Source organism: Panthera uncia (genome assembly GCF_023721935.1).
Source record: "Panthera uncia isolate 11264 chromosome C1 unlocalized genomic scaffold, Puncia_PCG_1.0 HiC_scaffold_3, whole genome shotgun sequence".
Classification (NCBI taxonomy): domain Eukaryota; kingdom Metazoa; phylum Chordata; class Mammalia; order Carnivora; family Felidae; genus Panthera; species Panthera uncia.
Window position 1 is genome coordinate 72,979,543 of NW_026057584.1, and position 21,931 is coordinate 73,001,473.

Below are 21,931 nucleotides of genomic sequence, written 5' to 3' on the forward strand. Positions count from 1 at the left end.
AAAGTTACATCTTCTCCCAAGAGGGAGAGGGGATCTTGGAGGTAAATTTTTTCTTAATCAGAATTGGAACCAATGATCCTGATTTTAACCCCACCTTCATACCATCTCTAGAGATATCTAGTGCCAGTAGTTCTTGAATCTTTGGGGATTCTGCAGTGTGAGTTAAGTTGCTTCTCTGCTCTCCTCACTATCAGTTTAAAACTTAGCCTTTTTTCTGTTTTCCACTGTTCACAAATTTGTGGGTAGACTCTCCTCTGCTGCTCTCTTTGTAGCATTCTTTTCCAAATTTCTTTCTAATGCAAAGTAAATGTACCCCCGAAGTCTCTTTTTCCTCCCACTATAACAAATAGAAACTGACCAAATTAAGTCTCGAGAGAATTCTACTGTTTCTTGTGTGTTGGAAAATTTATATATCCACAATGTGTTTGTAGCATAATAGAATCTGTATCTCGTGTGTCAACTCTGGCTAACTGAGGGGTTACAAGAGATCATACACTTATTACAGTATATAAAATAAGACCTCATTCATGTATGAATATTTACTCCATCCAAACACAGTATAGTAGATCTGCAAATCCTTCAGTTGATTTGATTGTTTTTCCCTGCACTCCATTTCTAGATGAGAGAAACAAGTTCAAATATAACAACCCTATCAGGAATTTATTTATTTTTTTTTTAAATTTTTTTTTAATGTTTTATTTTATTTTTGAGACAGAGAGAGACAGAGCATGAGCGGGGGAGGGTTAGAGAGAGAGGGAGTCACAGAATCCGAAGCAGGCTCCAGGCTCTGAGCTGTCAGCACAGAGTCCGACGGCGGGGCTCGAACTCAGGGACGGTGAGATCATGACCTGAGCCGAAGTCGGAAGCTCAACCGACTGAACCACCTAGGTGCCCCCCTATCAGGAATTTAATTAAGATAAAAATAAATATTCTGATAGAGATGTGGGCGCACCATCTATACGTTCTATTTCTATTTTGATGTTCCAAATGATAATCTTAAGACACTCTGGTATTTTCTACCAAATAAAAGTTATGTTTTGTCTTTATAAGGTGGAACTTTAGACATTTCAGAAAAGGTTTTAATGGTGACAGTAAAGCATGGAGAGATTTCAGGTTAACTTTAAGCCATTCTTCAGAGTGTTTGATTCCCCAACGTTATTCTAGCTGTATGGCACTAAGTAAATAAATGAACAATTGCCCAGAATATTTAACTAGTAAGAGTGCTTAGTTGGAAGAAGCTGAGTCTACAGAATTGTAAGCTTGAGCCCACATCAATAGCAGCAAACTATTTTTCACTCAGAATCTGTTTTAGTAATCACTTTGCAGTTGCTGCCTCTAATGAAACTTCCAGAATCACAATAAATAACTAAAGCAATTTTCTATGGAAAATTAATATTTTATGTGGCAGTTTTAAAAATCCCAAGAAACCAATTTTGAGACAGACCTTCATCTATGGGCTTTGGGGGACTCAAGGTAGTGTTAAACAGAGTCCTTGTCCTTGAGAATCTTATAATTTAGTCAAGGAGAAAGACATTATAAATAAATATAAATATATAAATATAAATATAAAGTAGGACCATACATGCCAAGTTAGTGGTAAGGATGTTAATGGCTTTAGGATGATATAAAAGAGGAAGGAAGACTTTATTCAAGAGGCTTATGGAGGCACCAAACCAGAGGAGGAATTAATTAAGGTGGTTCTTGCTTTTACCTCTTAGCCCATGCTTAGGTCCTGGGTGGTAGGAACTCAAGGGAGTAATTTAGGTATAGCAAGTTGGAATATAGTGGCAGCTCCAGTAAGCATATTTTAATGTACAGTTTGAGATTCTCAAATTTTAAGGAGATCATAGGTCATATGAATAATGTATATTTCATATATATGTATATATTAGTCAGATTTCTTCTGGTGACAAAAACCCATTTTAAGCTATTTTAAGCAAAAAAAAATTCTATTGACCAATGTGATTGACAAGGTCAGGGATAGAATGTGTTGGGTATACATGGATTTAGATAGCTCTGATAATGCCATCAAGAATTTATCTTTCTGTGGGAATTGTAGTCATCAGCTTGGGTCTTATGTAGCTGGTACAGCTTTCCATTTCAAATTAGAGAAACTTCATTCTCTGCACCCGTATATAGGAAGCATCTGGGAAGAACGCTGACTGCCTGCTTTGTGGGCCAGTTATGATGAACAGAAGATGACTCATGTCTTAATCACATGGGAAGCAGAGCTTGAGTCTGATGTCTTAGACCACTTGACCATTTTGACACTCTCAGTCTTAATCACATGGGATAATGGAACAACAGTTTCTCAGTGAAAAGCTGCACTGGGAAGGAAGAGTCAAGTAGTGTTGTTATAGACCTGAAATGACTCATTTTACATTAATTTATGCCCATAAACAAATGTGGCTGTTTCTTGAATCTCAGGCTGTATATATAGTAAGTTGTATTTGCACTACTTAGACATGAATGAAAGAATGGAGAGTTGCAATTGGGGATATTATACATCTTAGATACAAATTATCACATCTTTTAGGTATTTCTCATCATCAAATATGTTTTGAGAATATGTTACTTCTTGAGGACCCAACCCCTATCAGGACCATGAACAAATTTGGCACTCACCATGGTAAAATGGTAACGAAGAGAGTGAACAGTAGGACCTCAGTAGGACCTCAGTAGGACCTCAGAATTCTTTCCCAGATATTTTGTTCATGTTTCACAGGAGTCTTCTGAGCATTCACAGAGGGTTTTTTTTTTTTTCTTTTTTCCCCCTGAAGATTCAGAAGCACAGGAAATTGTACTTACTGAACTCCAGTGTGTAAGACTTTGGTGGCTTGAGGTGAAGAACCAAATATTGTCAATGCCATGTCATGGGAAAAAATATTCATGAAGAGAGGAATGCAAGTGGCTTAGATGTCAGGCAAGAGACCGAAGCCTTGAGATGTACAAGAACTCCAAGGGCAGGGGAAACTTCAAGGCCTGAGACCAAGGAAAACCTTCATAACTGTTGTAGTTTTTCAGATTCAGGTTTGTTAGGTTGTTCAGGAATGCATGACAGAGTGAGAGTGAGGGGCAATGATTGGGATAACATGGCTTGGAAGGCAGACCAATGGTATGGGGAAGATAAATCTTGGTCGTCAGATATACTGTGTAGGCTCATCTGGTTATTTAGTAATGACTGGATTGAGAAATGTGTTGAGATTTCAGAAGCTGCAGGGAAGAGGAATGTTAGTTCAAAAGATCAGTCAGGGGCTGTGCATGGTAGCAGATGTACAGGCCCAGTAATTCTCTCAAAGGCATTTGGTAGAATGGTCTAAGGAAATATCCAGAACTCAAATTGCAGCCTTATTTACAATAGACAAGATATAGAAACAACCCAAGTGTCCATCCATAGATGTATGGAAAAAGAAGATATGGTATATATACAAGGGAATATTACTCAGCTGTAAAAGAATGAAATCTTGCCATTTGCAACAACATGGATGGATCTACAGGTTATAATGATAAGTGAAATAAATCAGCCAGAAAAAAAAAAAAACAACAAATACCATATGATTTCACTCATATGTGGAATTTAAGAAACAAAACAAAGAAAAATAGACAAACAACCAGACTCGTAAATATGGAGAACAAAAATGATGGTTCCCAGAGAGGAGATTGATGGGGGATGGGTGGAAATAGGTGAAGGGGATTAAGGGTATACTCATCATGATGAGCACTGAGTAATGTATAGAATTGTTGAACCACTATATCATATACCAGAAACTAATATAACACTGTATGCTAAATATACTGGAATTAAAAATAAGTAAATAAGCTTTTAAAAAGCATTAATACAAATATTTAAATTGCTGCATGGAATAGAATTATACAATGCTTTAATCTGTCAAGTATTGTAGAAATTAAAATGAGAAACAAATTAATAGATACTCAAAGTTATTGGTAGGGGTGGGGTTTGCAAGAACCCCCATATTGAAAGAATTACGTCAATGACTTCAAAAATTCCTTGTGAGTTTTTCTGAAAGAATTTGTGCTTAGTAAAAGCAAGGACTATCACAGCAGACTGCTAATTTGCAACCATCCAATGCCTAATCTTAATGTATTTGTCAATTTCAGTTGCTACTCCATCAATTTAAGGGTGATACTTTATATACAAAATAACACCGTTTCCAAGCACCCCTAAAAGTTCATTCCTTCAGCAATCAAATATGTATTAAGCACCTACTATATGCCAGGTATGCTATGCTCTGGGATACAAGGCTGGTTATGATACATTTCCTCTTATGTGGAGTTAGAAATGTAATATTTAGTGTAATAAATGCTAACATAGCCCACAGCCACATAGCTATAAGAACAGGGAGGAAGGAGAAATTCATCCAGCCTTGGAATCTAGAGAATACTTTGCAGAGGAGGTGACACTTGAGACAGGCTTTTAAGGGTTGACTAAATGCTGATTTCATAATTTCTCCTGATTCACCTGTGGGCTTTAACTTAATTTTTTTTTTATTATTGTTTTTATTCTGAGCTTCTTTATAAAGTATAACAACGAGTTAAACAAAGGAAGACTGAGATAAGAGAATTTGCCTACTGTTACTTAACAGATTATTGAACATTGAAGGATGAGATATAAAGCTTGAGTAAATGGAATGATCTAATTATACAATGTGTAATGACAGCTCCTCTTTTTTTTTTTTTGTTATTGTACTAAGAACATTGAACATGAGATCTATTTTCTTCACACATTTTAAAGTGTACAATAAAATATTGTAAACTATAAGCGCAATGTTGTACAATAGATCTCTAGAACTTACTCATTTTGCATAACTAAACCTTTGTACCATTTGTTCAGCAACTCCTCCCTTTTCCCCTCTCCCCCAGATCCTGGAAACCACCATTCTACTCTCTGTTTCTATGAGTTTAACTATTTTAGATACCTCACACAAATGGAATCATGCAATATCTGTCTTTTGGTGACTGGCATATTTCACTTAGCATAATGTTCTCCAGATTCTACCATGTTGTTACATATGGTAGGATTGCCTTCCTTTTTAAGGCTGAATAGTATTCCATTGTATGTATATACCACATTTTCCTTATCCTTTTATCCATCAATAAACATTCAAGTTATTTCCATAGATCAGACGTTGTAAATAATGGTAAAATGAACATTGAGTGCAGATTTGAATTCTTCTGAATATATATCTAGAAATGGAATTGGTGGATCACGAAATAGTTGTATTTTTAACTTCTTGAGAAACGTCCATACGGTTTTCCATAGTGGCTGAACTTTTTTGCTTTCCCAACTTCTCCACATCATCTCCAATACTTGTATTTTTTTTTTTTTTTTAGAATAGCCAGTCTAAAGAAGTGAGGTTATATCTCATTGTGGTTTTGATTTGCACTCACCTGTTGTTTATTAATGCTGAATATCTTTTCATATTCCTGTTGGCCATTTGTATGTCTTCTTTGGAGTAATATCTATTTTGCCCATTTTTTTGATTGGATTATTTGTTTTCTTGTTGTTGCTGTTGTTCTTTTGCTACGGGTTTTAAGAGTGCCTTATATATTTTGGATATTAATGCCTTAACCTACATATGGTTTGCAAATACTTTTCCCCAGTTTATAGGCTGCCTTTCCCTCTGCAGATTCTTTACTGTACAGAAGTTTGTTTAGCTTTATGTAGTCTCACTTGTCTGTTTTGCTTTTGTTGCCTGTGCTTTTGGTGTCATGTCCGGTGTGCATTTAAATTTTTTTTTCTAATGTTTATTTATTTTTGAGAGAGACAGAGACAGAATGCGAGTGGGTTAGGGGCAGAGAGAAAGGGAGACACAGAAGCAGAAGCAGGCTCCAGGCTCTGAGCTGTCAGCACAGAGCCTGACACGGGGCTCGAACTCATGACCTGTAAGATCATGACCTGAGCCTAAGTCAGGCGCTCAACCGACTGAGCCACCCAGGCGTCCCTGGTGTGCATTCTAATTTAACTGCCAAATACATACTGCATACTTAGAAAGTACAATCTAGGGGCGCCTGGGTGGCTCAGTCGGTTAAGCGTCCGACTTCAGCTCAGGTCACGATCTCGCGGTCCGTGAGTTCAAGCCCCGCGTCGGGCTCTGGGCTGATGGCTCAGAGCCTGGAGCCTGCTTCCGATTCTGTGTCTCCCTCTCTCTCTGCCCCTCCCCCGTTCATGCTGTGTCTCTCTCTGTCTCAAAAATAAATAAACGTTAAAAAAAAAATTAAAAAAAAAAAAAAGAAAGTACAATCTAGAGATCAAATGAAGATCTGAGTGTGATAGAAGCAAGCCCAGGTTTCTCAATAAAAAGACAATGTTATAGTTCTTATGTAAATTTGGATTTCAATGGCAATGACCATCTTTGTTGAGAGACTGTACAGTATAATAGTAAAAAGTGCAGTGCTGGAGCCAGTCTGCTTAGAGTTAATATAATCTAGACAATTTACTATGTCTCAGTTTTTTTCATCTGTAATATGGAAAAATAGTAGTACCTATATTCCAGGGTTATTGTGAAGATTAAATGGATTAATGCATGCTGAGCTCTATATTCCTGGGCACTCAATAGATTTTAGCTAACCTTATTATTTTTTGAAGACCAAGGGCTAAGATGTACTAATATCATTATTCAGACTCTATTTTATCCTGTGTGATAAATTTCTGGACTCTTGTAACTTTATGCTTCTGGTTAATAAGGTGTGAGGCATGAGAGTGGGCGGGGGGACATATGGGGTATCACAGGTGATGAGATTTGCTTATTTTGTCAATAAAGAAAATATATTTTAAACGTTTTCTTTATTTACCAACTGCTTTCTCTGACAACCAAGGACAATTAGTCTTTTTCCTAAAAAAAAATTTGAGGTCTAACTAACGTATAGCAAAATTTACAACTCTTAAATGTGCAGCTTGACAATTTTACTTAAACATAAGTATGTAACCATCACTCAGATCAAGAGACAGAACATATCAATAACCCTAGAAAGTTCCATGGCCATCCAAACTGGTATTTGATAACACTGATTGCTGAGCCACCAAGGAGCTTGCTTTCATCTCAGGATTCCTATATCTGCCTCTCTGGGTTAGGATCGATCTTTATGAACTGGTAGTTCTCTCACAGTCAGGACTAAGACTCTGGAGTCCTAGGATATTTTCTTAACATATGACTACATTAAAATCAACCCAATCACTTTCTTTTTAAAAATTTTTTAATGTTTATTTTTTGAGAGAGAGAGACAGAGAGAGACAGAGTGTGAGCGGGAGAGGGGCAGAGAAAGAGGGAGACACAGAATCCAAAGCAGGCTCCAGGCTCTGAGCTGTCAGCACAGAGCCGAATGCGGGGCTTGAACTCACAAGCTGTGAGATCGTGACCTGAGCTGAAGTCAGACGCTTAAATGACTGAGCCACCCAGGTGCCCTCAGCCCAATCACTTTCAAACCCAGGCTCTACTCCTCTTGAGTGACACTGCCACAGTATCTGAAATGTGAACTTTAGTAAATACTATAACATAGAAGAGAACATCAAGCTCAGTGAGATGGTCTGTAATCAACTAAGTTTAAATAATATGCTATGTCTTCCCTCTTAAAATTCCTCTTGCACCTTAGTTTATTAAAGGTACTGAGAAGTTCTGTGATAAAGAAACCTATTAACCAAATATTACCCAAAGGAACTCAACCACAAAATGCTTTTTAAAATTTTTTAAACTCTCATCTCCAACTTAACATTTGGAAAATTGAACGCATTACTTTTTTTCCAGAAACTGGCTGTCTTACTTTCCTAACTTTTCCAATTTGATAAAATTACATAATCAGTTCTCCAGGTTCAAAATTTTGAACCTTCTATTTCATTCCCTATATAAAGTCTCTTGCAAAAACATTAGTGGTTCTTCAAAATTCTTCAAAATTTGATTTCCAAATTTTTATTAAATTCTAGTTAACATACAGTGGAATACTAGTTTCAGGAGTAGTATTCAGTGATTCATCACTTACATACAACATCCACTGCTCATCACAACGTGTGCCCTCTTTAATACTCATCACCCATCTAGCCCATCTCCCACGTACCTTCCTCTATCAACCTTCAGTTTCATATCTATTTTTAAGAGTCTTTCATGGGTTGTTTGTATTTCTCTTCCTCACCCCACCCCCATATGTTCATCTGTTTTGTTTCTTAAATTTCACAAATGAGTGGAATCATGTGGTACTTGCCTTCCTCTGAGTGACTTATTTTGCTTAGCATCATGTGCTCTAGCTCCATCCGTGCCATTGTAAATGGCAAGATTTCATTCTTTTTGATGGCTGGGTAATATTCCATTATATATATGTATATATATATATGACATTCATATGTATATATATATATATATACATATATATATATTTTACAATATATATATGACATCTTCCTTATCAATTCATCAGTTGACAGACATTTGGGCTCTCTCCATAGCTTGACTATCGTCGATAATGCTGCTATAAGCATTGAGGATGCGTGTACTCCTTCAAATCTGTATTTTTGTATCCTTCTGGTAAATGCCCAGGAGTGCCCCAGTAGTGCAATTGCCAGGTTGTAAGGAAGTTCTATTTTCAACTTTTTGAAGAACCTCCATACTGTTTTCCACTGTGGCTGCCCCAGTTTGCATTCCCACCAACAGTGCAAGAGGATTCCCCTTTCTCCACATCCTCACCGACATCTGTTTTTCCCTGGTGTTGTTAATTTTGGCCACTCTGACAGGTGTGAGTTGGTATCTCATAGTGGTTTTGATTTGTATTTTCCTGATGATGAATGATATTGAGCACTACATGATTTACTGCAAAAAATTTGTCAGGACAAACAATCAGATGTTTCCATGTTAAATGTACAGTCTTATTCTGTCCATTCTTGATGAGAAACTCTACATGCACAAAGGATGAAAACCTCACATTCCACTTTCTAGTTTCTCATTCCCTAAGTTAGATGCTTTGGTTGTTTCCAGAAAATCTGCTAACCTCTTAGAATTTACATTTCTGCAATAGGGAACCACTGACAATTTTATGATGTTAGTAATCTCCTTTGAACACACTTATTCTCTTGTTCTCTATTCCATTTTTCCTCTTCTCCTGTTTCTTTCTTTGTCAAGGTTTGGTGAAGCCCATGACACATTTTTATCAGCACTGAGAAACTAGCCATTATTGACCAAATCAATAAAACAAAAGCATTGTGTGTGATGGCCAACATTTTAAAACACAACCCACATTAATGATTACATTTATTAGGTGCCTTGTCTGCACCGGCACCTAATTATTGACATGATGTGGTACAGGGTAGGCCTGCATCATCATGTGATGGTACTTTACACAAATGTCTTTAGTCACCCTTAGTAGCCTGAAAGAGAATTGTATCTTTATTTTATAATTAAGGAAATTGGAGCACTGACTTGTTTGTTATTTAACTTACCGTGGTCACAAGCTAGAAATGTGCCTGTGAGTCCCTACTTATGAGATCCTATACCACAGGAGTAGTTTCACTGTTTGAGGTGTTTCTTTCTCATTAGCATTTGATATTTAGTGTCCACTGGGCTTCTCTTCTACATAGTTGATTTTTCCTATCCAATCAAAAGTTTTCAGGGATCCTGATACCAGATTCTATGATGTACACAGGGGATTGACACACCACTCTGAACCCAAAGTCTTCTTTAATTTACCAAAATTGTTCTTTCCTACAAGTAACAAGGACAAGGTTAATAAAAACATACCAGGAAGAACATTGGAGAAGAAGATACTATAAACGTCTTTCTTTTCTCCCATTCTCTCCTCGTTCAACAAATATTTGAAGAGTCTTATTACCTATCAGGCACTATTCTTGGCCTTGGGCCACAGAAATTAACAAGATACAGTCCCTGCCATCAAATGTTTCCAGTTCATGGGGAAAATGGCAAGGAAACGGATGATACAGTACAGAGTGGCAACTGCTGGGATGGAATTACATTTGTGTTGTCCTGGGAACAGATAAGAGGGTATCTCCAATACAGACTATTGGGAGGGAGAAAAGTTCCTCATTTTGTCCTGATAGTCTCAGAGGTCATACTCTTGGTCTCATTTTTGTAAAAATGACCATTTTAGATCACTACCTCTTTTAGCAGAAGTTCTAGATTGAGCATAGCTTGGTCTATTGCTAAGGATCTTACATGGTCTGGATATCAATTCACATCAGAGATACAAGAAGCAGCGTACTAGGTGTCTGGCTATATAAATGCCTTTTGTAGAACATGCACTTAATAAATGGTAACTGTTCATAGAGGAATTCACTCAACCAGGATGCTTATTGAGAGGGTGTAAAATGTAATGTAATGTTTCCAAAAATAAAGGAAGTTAATGTTTTTGCATGTCTTAGTCTGGAGCCTGTGAATTGTCATATCAGCTTAGTTTCTTTTCTTTTCTCATGGTGCACATTCTACGTGGACAATTTATGATTTCAATTACTATCTACAAGGCGATGACCATCTAATCACATCTCCATCCTGATCTTTTCTTGTGTGTTTCATATTCATATATGTAGCTGATTGACTACTGGAAATTTCCACTGGACTATTCCATAACCTTTCAAACTTACAATATATAAAGCTTCATTCATAATAATCCCACCAAATCTATAGTGACTTCTATGCTTCCTAATCTTATTGAATGTCAGCACTGTGAATTCATTTGCTCAGAGTAGAGACCAAAAATTAATCCTTGACTTCCCCTTTCCACATTGACCTTGCCACCTCCCCCCAGTGGCCAATCCAATCAGTTCTGAGTCCTGCAGATTCTAAGTCCCAAGTAGCTCTTGACTCTGTCCACTTCTTTCACGCCTAATGTCACAACTCTAGTTGAGGCTACCATTATCCCCCACTTGGACATTGTAGTAGTTGCCTAATAATGTCTCTAATTTTGCTGTAAGGTGTACAGAAAAATTATTTTGAAGCACAAATATGGTCATGTCATCACTTGCCTTAAATATTTAACAGCTTCCCATTGAGCTTTGATACAGACCTATCTCCTTCATATGGTTTAAAAGTAAGCTGACCAAATATCTCACTTTTCTGGAATAGTCTCTGTTTATGCTTGTTATTTCAGCATAATTAACAGTCCCTCCCTTCACTCACAAATGTGTTCTGCTTTAGTTGATAGATTATAAGGTCGCCGTATTTATAAGACTTTTTATTATTTGGGTTTTGCATACTGTTTTGTCTTATCTCTCACCATTCCCTACTTCTACTCTATTTCAGTCTTACTAAATGCCTTTCAGTTCTTCTGACATACATGGTTTCTTTTGCTTCCAGACTATTGCCATACACTTCTCTCCCCCTGAGGCTCTTTGCATCTTCTTTCAACCCTGGTTAACAGCTGCTCATTCTTCAGGTCACAGTTCAGCTACATGTCTGCCCTATTATTGCTCACAGCACCAGTATTCCTGCCCTCCTGGGTCTTATGATAGTGAAGCTTAATGATGTGATTATTTGTCTAAAGCCCCCACTACAACATAAACTCTGAGGGCAGGGGTCAGGACTGTCTTATCAATGTTTTCTTCAGGAGTACTGGTTATCCCAGCTACAACATTGATGCTCGGTAAATATCTGATGTGTAAATGAATGCATCTGGGCATACGAGAATGCCTACTAGAGTGTCAACATGCCTAAGCTGTCAAGTGGAGTGTTTAAGTACAAGAGTCAGCAGGACAAAGGGGAGGGCCATGTGTGTGGCTTGCACAGTGAACCTCACAGTGCTCTTCAGGAAAATCTTTTCTCCTCCTGGCTGCCAAAAAACATTTTTTTAATTGATTTTTCCCTGTATCAACAAAAGGCTGGTGGTTGGGGTCTGAGTTCACAGGATACAAACTTGTCCCTTTCCTACTCCTAGGTCCCTTATTCTGCCAGGGTAAACCCAAAATGAGCACAAGGCAAATTATGTGTAAACTTGTAAAGTGGTAAGTGGTTGGGTACTCTGGTGACTCCACTTCTTGTGTTCTGTCTGTTTAGAGCACCAGGCTACGCTTCCGAAGGCAATTCCACATTTTCCGTGATGGTCTTAAAACTCACAGTTTTGCTTCCTGGTTGCTCTCGTGCTTGAATTCTGAATGGTTTGTTCCATGCCTTGAATAGGCATGGTTAGAGCAGGAGTCCACAAACCATGGCCTGTGGGCCAAATCTGCCCTGCTGCCTGTTTTGGTAAATAAAGTATTATTCAAACACTTTATTATAATAGCCATGCCTAATTCTGTACGGTCTGTGGATAGTTTGTTGCTACAATGGCCCAAATGAATGGCTTCAGTGAAGACCCTGTAACCTACAAATCTAAAATACTTACTGTCTTGGGGCGCCTGGGTGGCCGACTACAGCTCAGGTCATGATCTTGCGTTCTGTGGGTTCGAACCCCGCATTGGGCTCTGTTCTGAGCACTCAGAGCCTGGAGCCTACTTCTGATTCTGTGTCTCCCTCTCTCTCTGCCTCTTTCCTGCTTGCTCTCTGTCTCTTTCTCTCTCTCTCTCAAAAATAATAAACAATAAAACAATTTAAAATATTTACTGTCTGTCCTTTTACAATATAGGCTTGCTGACCCCTTGTCTTGTGTCCCAAGCTAGGAGACTTTGGTAAAAGACTACGAACTTGCTATTCCAAGTCTGGCCTATAGATCAGCAGCAACAGCATCAGGGAACTTATTATAAACAGAGCAAATCTTAGGCCCAACCCCCGACCTACTGAATCAGGAACTGTATTTTAACAAGATCTCCAGATGATTTGTGTATACACCAAAGTTAGAGAGCACTGATCTAGTTACCTTAGGAGACAGAGCAGAACTCCAAAGGAGCTCACTCTTGAGAAGGCATTACCTCTAAGATGTACAGGAAGTTTGGATAATGGCCTGCCGTTTATGGGTTTCAGGAGTATCACTATGCTAATAAGCCATAGGTCTTAACCCCAAGGAATACAACCTCCACAATGGAATATTAATAATGGGCCATAAAAACTGACAAGGTGAATATTTGGGGGCCAGAGAGACTCCAAGTACTCCTCAAATCATACCATCAGGCAGGCACATACTTTGATTATGAAGGAGGAGGTCAACCCTGAAGAGTTTTTGAGTACAAGAGCAACCATGGGGGATTAGTGGTTCTGGTCAGAAGCAATTGCTGTTTTCTTACATGCCTCAGTGCTCCATTTGATTGCAGTGACAAAAATACCCACTCTCTCTTTATCCACCTCACTGTTTATGATTTATTTTCTCCTATGGCTGCAGTTGGTACTAATAACTTTGACGGAGAGAAGTTTGGTAAATTAAAAAAAAAAGTTATTTGCTATTCATAATTTGTTATGGTAGCTCTAAAATGGAAAAAAAAAAGTCATGCAAAACAAGGTTATTTTTCTATTGCTCTTGAGACATCACGCTGGGCACAATTCCTGGAACCCTGCAAGAATAATATCGAACAGTGGGAAAGCATGATAGTGCCTGTTCCAATGCAAGAAATAAGTTGATTACCATCAAACAGTGCTTCTACGTGAATACCAGTAAGACCTGAAGAATATTCTTTAAGTTACTTAGGTAGTAAGACAATGAATGTCTCCCACAGCACACAATGTTCCTCTTTAGAGCAGGAGATGTGTTTACCCTCCCCAACAATTAAAAATAAAATCTGGAGGACATGGAGTGCTCTCTTGTTGTGGTAAACAAGTGGTTCCAGTGTGTCAACCTGGGAAATTTAATAAATATCATCAGCCCCGTCACTGTAACCTTTTGTCACAGTGAGGAACATAAAAGAAGTTGGTTTCTTTGTTTTTGTTGCTGTTGCTTTGGTAAGTTGTTTATTTCACTAACCTTGGGCTCCGATTCCTTTATAAAAGAGGAACACTTTATATACTCTAAATTTATCAGTTTATTAATTGGGTAAAAGCATACTCTGTATTTTGTGAAACCTGAATAGAATAGTCCTAGCCACTTTCACAGTTCACCACCGTAATAGGGGACAAGGTTGGCTTAGAAACCATGGTTTTTTGATGACACATTTTTCTGTCCACATTAAATTCATTTCTATAGCTATTAAATAATAAATTTAACTGATTATGATAAAATTTTCTTTTGACTTACTTAATCATTTTCTTGATGCAGTTGCAAATGAATCTGTTAAAATCAAAATTGTGTCTAAAAGAAAAAATAAAAGGAAAACGAGAGAGAGTTGGATACTCCAAAATGGATATTTAAGCCCTTGAATATGAAAATGGTTGTATAGATTCATTAAAGTTGTCTCTTAGCTGAGCAGGATTGAGGATGCTGGCCTAAGGGGGTTTATAGACCTAAATTTCAATTGTGCCCCTAGTGCTTCTGGATGACTCAGTGCCCAATAGCTCAGGGAGCAATTATACAGATTTAAGAATATGGTCTGTTGCAAGTTGTTCTTATCAAATCCTTTAGTGTTAATAAATATAGTCTCCATAACTAAGGAATGGAGACTACCTATAAATATTCCCCATATCGAGGGAAAGTCCACCTCCCCTTCTTGTCGCAAGCTATTCTGATCTAAACAAACTCTGTGAGTGTGTGAAGCTCATGCTGTCTCTTTCCCTATTAATGTATTTTAAAGTATCTAAGATTCCAGTTCAGCAAATAGTACCTGCCATGGGACAGGTCCTGTATCAGTATAGGTCCTACAATTACCCTCTTGGATAGATATTATTGAACTCGATTTACAGACAATGGAAAAGACTCACAACGGGTAAGTATTCTAGCCATTACACTGTGCCACATTGTGTTATGAGTCCATTAAAAAGATCTCCTTTATTTTTTCATTATCAACAATTAATGATTAAGGTGACTAATATATAATATGCCAGATGCTGTATTCACTGTTGAGGACAAAAAGGTAAGTGAGTCACTATTTTTGTCCTCATGGAGCTCTATGCCAAGCTGGAAGATACTAGTTTTATTTTCCATTACAAATTTGAGTTGTTGTTGTTAAAATCTCTTTTATTGCTTTTACCCTGCATTAAGACTGTGCTTGTTATATGGCTCATGCCTAGCTAGACCTGTGCGAATTGGCTTAGACAGAGCCTTTGATCTTTGCGTGTTTATATTTCGTGACAGAAATAGTAGACATGGAGATGACTAAGAGACTACAAGGCGATGATAAATGTGCTCATTAGCAACGCCAGCTCACTAATTCAAGAATCTCAAATTTTGAAAAAATAACATCCATCCAATAAGTAAAAATGAACTTCTAAGTACCCAAAATAGAAGTCACTGAGTCTATTTACTAAAGCTCATATACTTTATTTGCAGGAAAACAATTCAGGCCCTCACTTTGAGCCAATTTACGCTGTTCTCACACAAAATTTTAACATGATTGAATATCTGCTTGCAGTTTACAGTATATTTAAAAAAAGAACTTGTTTATCCTTGGGCATTGGATGGACAAAAGAAGAGATTAGATAACCCCTCCCCCCCAAAAAAAAAACTTACTATAATTTTGCTGAGGGCTGATTTTGTCCCCCTGAACTGGGAGAGAGTATAGAAAATATGTTTAACAACACAAACACATTTGATTTGCCTTTCCCAGGAAAAGCGTGGTTGAGTTTGACAGTTGTTTTTAAAACCACTGTACCTTTTATTAAAAATAACTGCATCCTTTACCGTGTTGCTCTATCATCTCTCATTGGTTTGTGTGAGTCTAGTGCATTGGTAATAGCTCCAGTCAATTATTAACTACAGAGTTTCTGCAAAGGAGAGTGGTTTTAAATCTTACACCCACCCCACCCCCACAAGGATTGTGAGGACAACATGGACTTGAAGGGAAGAACATCAAGCTAGAGTTTCACCATCTTTTGGCAAAGCAGTACTTCCTGGAGGTCTGCCCAAGTTGCTGCATTGTTGTCAGTCACTGGACTAGGCTCCTCCGGGGAATGGCTACACTAAAGAGAAAGCAGGTACCATGAATCAGAAGAGAACCAATGGACCAGCTAAATTCAGGGGTGAAACTGCCATCTGGGCAGAAGGGTTATGGACCTAGGTATTAAGAATTTCCATTTCCAGGTGGTACATGGATTAATTCATTGACTTGTGAAGAGTCTTTTTTTTTTTTTTTTGTAGGAGTATGTGACTAAATGTTTCTGAGAATGGATTCATAAAAGAGTATTGAATGGTGGCTCTGTTCTTGAGAGAGAGAGAAAAAAGGGAAGTGAAGAAAGGTACCAGGAACACTTTATTTTCACATTTTGAAGAACTGCAATATTTTAGTTACCTCAAGAAAAGTGGATCTGAGAATCTGCAGATGAACTATCAGCTATAAATTCTTGTTTTTCTTCAAATGATGTAGAGAATGGATGGGTAGTGTTCTCGTAACTTTTAAGAATGTCATATGTGGGCACTGAACAATCCAGAATCTTGACAGAGTGAGACAAAATGGAAAGAGTAAGAAATACAATGCAGATCTTTTGATCTGCCTTCATATGTTCTGCATGCTAGTCTCATGTTTTTATAATAATCCATTTGGATGAGTGGACCATTCTTCAAGGATTAACATTTTATGACTAAATGATTGAGAAGCAAACATTTCTGAGTGAGGATGTTAAAAGAAGCATGGTCTGATGCATACCATTGGACAAGAACAAGACAAGGAATAATAGAGTTGGTATCACTCTCAAGGAGTCTCTATGTCTAATAGAAAACTTATATTTGACTGTTTTTGAATGCCTATCCTTGAAATACAATGTTTAGGCTTAATGTAATTTGGTATTTAAAGCAGTTAATAGAACTGAGGATTTAGTGACCCAACGATTAAATGTCTGAGGCACAAGTTGTCTCAAAAATGGTAAATACAGATGAGACTTATATTACAAAGTTTCTCAAATGAATTTCTCCTTTGACCAGTATATCTAATCATATTTCATATTTTCTAGGATTTTATACAGCTTGTAGATGATCCAAATGTTTTTACCATAACTTCTCTCATGATGCTCAGTTCATAAAATCATCATCACTATCAACATCACCACTATTATTATCGTCATCATTTCCATCATTATTATTGGGAGTGTGTTAGACTCTTGACACATATTAACTTACAGGTAACTACCAATAATCCAATGTGGTATACATTATTATTATCCCAGTTTTCTCAATATGGAATTGGGAGCACAAAAAGTTAATAATTTGCCAGATTTACACAACCAGTACATATCACTGAAGACAGTCTCTTAAACATTATTCTATATTGCCTTAGACCTGGTGAGAACTTAGGGAAATTCTAAAGTTAGCTCTTGATTTTGCAAAATGAGGGAACTAAGGACCATAGAGAAGAATTGACTTTCTTTGGCACTCAGTCAGTTCTTGACAGAGTTTTAATTAGAACTCACATTCCTTGATTTCCAGTACAGTGTTCTTTCTAATACTATAATTTGCCCTTATACTCTAGGTAATGCAACCCTCACTAGAATGTCCATTCATAGGGGATAAAAAGAAAGAAACCAAAGCTCTCCATTCTTCCATAAACAAAATATTTGGTAGGGGTGGAGACTTACTCTGTTGATCAAAATAGAATACTTGGGATATTTTTACATTCATTGCTTACCATGAAGCCCTATTAATGTGGATATTTCATGTATGACATAGAATATCATCCATCTTTAGCCTTTTAGGAAAGCCATTTTATTGTCAGTGTACTTAATTATGCAGGGTTGTTATAGTCCAGTATTCTTACACCCATTCTCTTTAATATCATTTATAATTGAGTCATGTTGTTACATTGCAAACATACATAGTATGCATTCTTCCTATCTAAAACGATAAAGTTGAATATCCACATCCTTGGAACAAAGTTGAACAGGACTTGAATAACTTTGAACAGAACTGATTTGTCTTCTTGAATGCTTGGAGGGTTTTATTTCCATCCAGGACTAGTTCTTTAGGCATACACAAGATAAGTGACTTTAAAAAAAAAATGGAAAACTCATTGTTGGTTAATATCTGTTAAATACAACTAAAGATTCAAGTACACTAAAGAACATGTGGAAAACATGCTTCCTGCACATTAATAACTGGCACTCTAAAAAAATCTGAAAGTGAAGGTCTTCTAGCCTTTCAGAGTGTCAACATTTTAACTGTGAAGTCTGTTGAACATGGGCCTTCTTATAAACTTTGTTAATTACAGAACAGAACTTCTGTGTGAAATTGAATTAATTTTAATCCTTCTTTGTGGTGGGGAATTTAGATTATAAAGTACCCAAAGGACTTCATTATGAGGCAGCTTTAGTTATAAGCAGAGCATCAATCTACCCATTTTACTTTTGAGCAAGATTCAAACTTATGGGTAAAATGTTCCCTTGAGGTGAAACAGATGCCTTGAGAAGTTGCATTAATAACTATTTAGAGTAACTGCTTATGATTCATGAGCTAACTGGGGTTATTTTCCTGTGGCTCACCAGACCATCTGTAAATTGGCCTGACACAGGGCTTCAAAAGAATAAATACATAATAAGAAATTCAGAGTTAGAATTGAGGCTGTTTTCTTAATTTGAAACCTCAGTTGTTTTTTTTTTTTAAACCCAATCAAGTACCTTTATAGCTCTTTATCAAAAACTTCTTTTTTTTGATGTCTAAATGTTGACTATAGGTTAATTTCAGCATATAAACTTTAATATATTATAAACAAATAAATATTTTTCATTTATTTTATATACATTTACTAATGTTTGAGTATATTGAGTAGATGAGGTGGAAACTATGCATGTCTGGGAAACTCAGAGAAAAATAATAAAGTAACTTAATATTATATAACCACTGGGTTCTTGAGTTCTGCATCCTCCATTTACAAATAAGGTCTCAGTGACTTGATTTGTGAAAACCATATATATTTAGTGACAAATAAATGACAAATAATAAATAACACATGACCTTGCGCAATTCAAACACCGCAGAATTGGATAAAGAATTAGAATGATTACCCACTGCTACCCCCTATTTGTCAGGTGTCCATAGCGTGTAAATGCCCAGACCCTCTTTTACAAACACCCCTAGATGTCGTCATATACATACACATATGCAGTTTTTATTTTATAAACATGGGGATGCGGTTATTCTGCCTGTAGGTGTTTTTTCTTCTTAAAAGTGAACATCTGTGAAGATTAATGTTTTAACAGCTGCACACTATTCCATGTACCACTTTAAAAGGATCATTTCCTTGTTGATAGATATTGAAGTCATCTTGAATATTTTTTCTATAGAAAATACTTCCTGCTGAAGCTGTCCTTGTAAATTTCCCAATAACATTAATCGTTATATCTTAATAGGCATCATTTACACTTGATTCAAAATTCAAAAGGTGCACACGAGTATATGGTGAAAAATAAATCTCACTCACACTCCTGCTTCCCAACCATTCTGTTTCCTTCATATTCGTTTGAATCCTTCCAGAAAAGTTCTCTGTATGTGTATATGTGTGTGGCAGGGAAGGGAGGATGTATATAAAATCCCCCCTGCCACAAATATTACCACAATCTATACACTCCTCTGTATTTTGGTTTTTAATTTAATAATAGAGTAGTCTGTTTAAGCTGTTTATTTCTTTTTACTGATTCTGAAATATTTCTTTGTATGGATATAGTGCAATTTATTCATCCTATTAAATAGTGAATATTTAATGATGTTAAATATTATTAAGTTGTTTTCCACCTTTGCTATTGAAATATCTATATGCATACCATTTTCACAGGTCATATATCTGCAGCACCATATTTAAGTGTGGAATTGTTGGATCAAAGTGTATGTGCTGTTTTATTTTTGGAAAATTAAAAATTTTAAGCCTCCTGTGTAGGGAGGATATGCCAATATAGTTTTCAACCAACAATGTATGAGAAATACATATTTTCATAATTAATTTTATGTAATGCATTTTCCTTCAACGCTACCCAACATAATTTTCCCCTCTCTCCTTCTCTCTCCTTCTCTTATCATGGCCAATTTGGTAGATGAGACTGTAACCTCATCATTATTCTGTTTATTATATTTAAAAATTATCAGTGAGGCTGAACAATAGTTCATGTGTTTAAGAACCAATTTTAAAAAATCTTTTCTATTAATATTTGACACCTGTTTTTCCCAGTTTGGTTCTTGGACTTTTATTACTGGGTTATGTGAACTCTTTTCATTTAAGGCTACTGGCCTTTTATTAGAGATGTTCATCGTAAATTCCCACCACCTTCCTCTCCAAAAGTTATCATTTGTCATTTGACTTTTGGTCATTTTTGCAATGAGGAAAGTTCTTATTTTTACATAGGAGAATTTATCATCTATTTTTAGTGGTTTCTGACTTTTGTTTGATAGTTAGAAAGCTTATTTCCTCTTCCAAGTTGTTTTAAAAATCACTTGATCTTTTTAGTACTTTTACGAATTAATTTTTTTATCACATTTAGATCTTATATCCATCTAGAAATTATTGTTTCTTTTTCTCTACCAAACTTCATTCCACTTACATAGATTGAACCTTAACTTATGTGACACAAACGCCTACTTACTCTACTTGAGGACCTCACCCCCCGTCACTAGGCTTCCTCAATTGTTTTTTGGGTATTATCAAGGGATTATTTCATAAATCATCTAAGTATGAGGCTGGATCATTCCTTGGCTATAATCATGGCTTCCGGAGTTAGACCAACTTTGATTTAAATTCTGGCTCTGCTCTGTGGCACTTTCAGAAAATGTGAGTAGATGCTAATGGTCACAGAGGCAGTAATTCCTACATGATAAGGTTGCTGGGTGTACTAAAGGAGATGACACATGTTATCCCCACTGCCCCATAAGTGCTTGGCAACATTAAGCGTGATCGTCATAATAATCACTACTAACGTAGTTATTAATAACTATAATATTTTTATTCTTGTTATGACCATTAAAGTTAGTTTTTCAGGGACAGTCCCCTTGAGACAGCTGCCTTTGCTGGTCTGGACAGGAGCCTGAGTGATGACGAAGGTGCATATTGTGGGCATGTCATTGTCTAAGATGCTGTCTCTGGACATGCCATGCTCCCAAAGCCACAGGATTTTAGAGCTGGATTCTGTTAAAAGTCAGGGAATGGATCTGTTTCTAATTGTGCACTGCCCATTGCCACCTGGGCCCTGAAGACACTTGCTTATGCTCAGTGGCTACCAAGCTTTTCAAAAAGTCTGTGGACCCACATCGATGTAATTATGAGATTCAAACCCAGGTCACCATGTGAGAAACACATATAGAAAAGAAAGGAGAATATATTTATAACCCTGAAGTAGGTAAAGCCTTCCTGGGAATTCGCAAAATTCACAAATTAGAAAGGAAAGCATCGACTGATTTCAGTATTTAAAACGGAGAATTTCTGTGCAATAGATGTGAAAAGCAAAGTTGAAAGACAACTGTCAACCTGACAAAAGAAAATTGCAACATCTATACATAAAAAGATGTCAGCCTTAATAGCTAAGATTTCATGCAAATTGGGAGGAAAAAAACCCAACCTAATAGAAATTTTAAAAAATTTTAAATGGTCAATAAACATGTTAAAAATGTTAGAATGAAATTCAAACAGAAATATTTTTGCCCTTCAGACAGACACTTAAAATATTTATAATAGTCTAAAGGATGTGTACATTCGAGGTAGAATGTAATTTGGGAGTACCTAAAAAATCATCCTATACATACACTTTGAACTGGCAAGCACTCCTCTGGATGTCTTTTCTATACACATATGTGCACTAAGACATATGATTAAGGGAATTAATTGCCACATCAGAAAGAAAAAGTGGAAATAACCTAAATATCTATCAAAAGAGTAGTGGTCGATATGGAACATTAAAAAATGGTTAAAAATGGTAAGTACTGATGAGGAAAGACTTCCCAAACATGTTGTATAAGTAAGCAAGTTGCGGAATAACATGCATAGTGTGATTCCATA

General features: G+C 36.7%; 1 non-coding gene across 1 annotated transcript; it reads right to left on the reverse strand.

Moving 5' to 3' along the window:
• Positions 1-5,874: 5,874 nt before the first annotated feature.
• On the reverse strand, positions 5,875-5,959 carry TRNAL-UAG (transfer RNA leucine (anticodon UAG)). The gene has a single exon. It is a non-coding gene; the product is annotated as a tRNA-Leu (tRNA).
• Between the last annotated feature and the right edge of the window lie 15,972 nt (positions 5,960-21,931).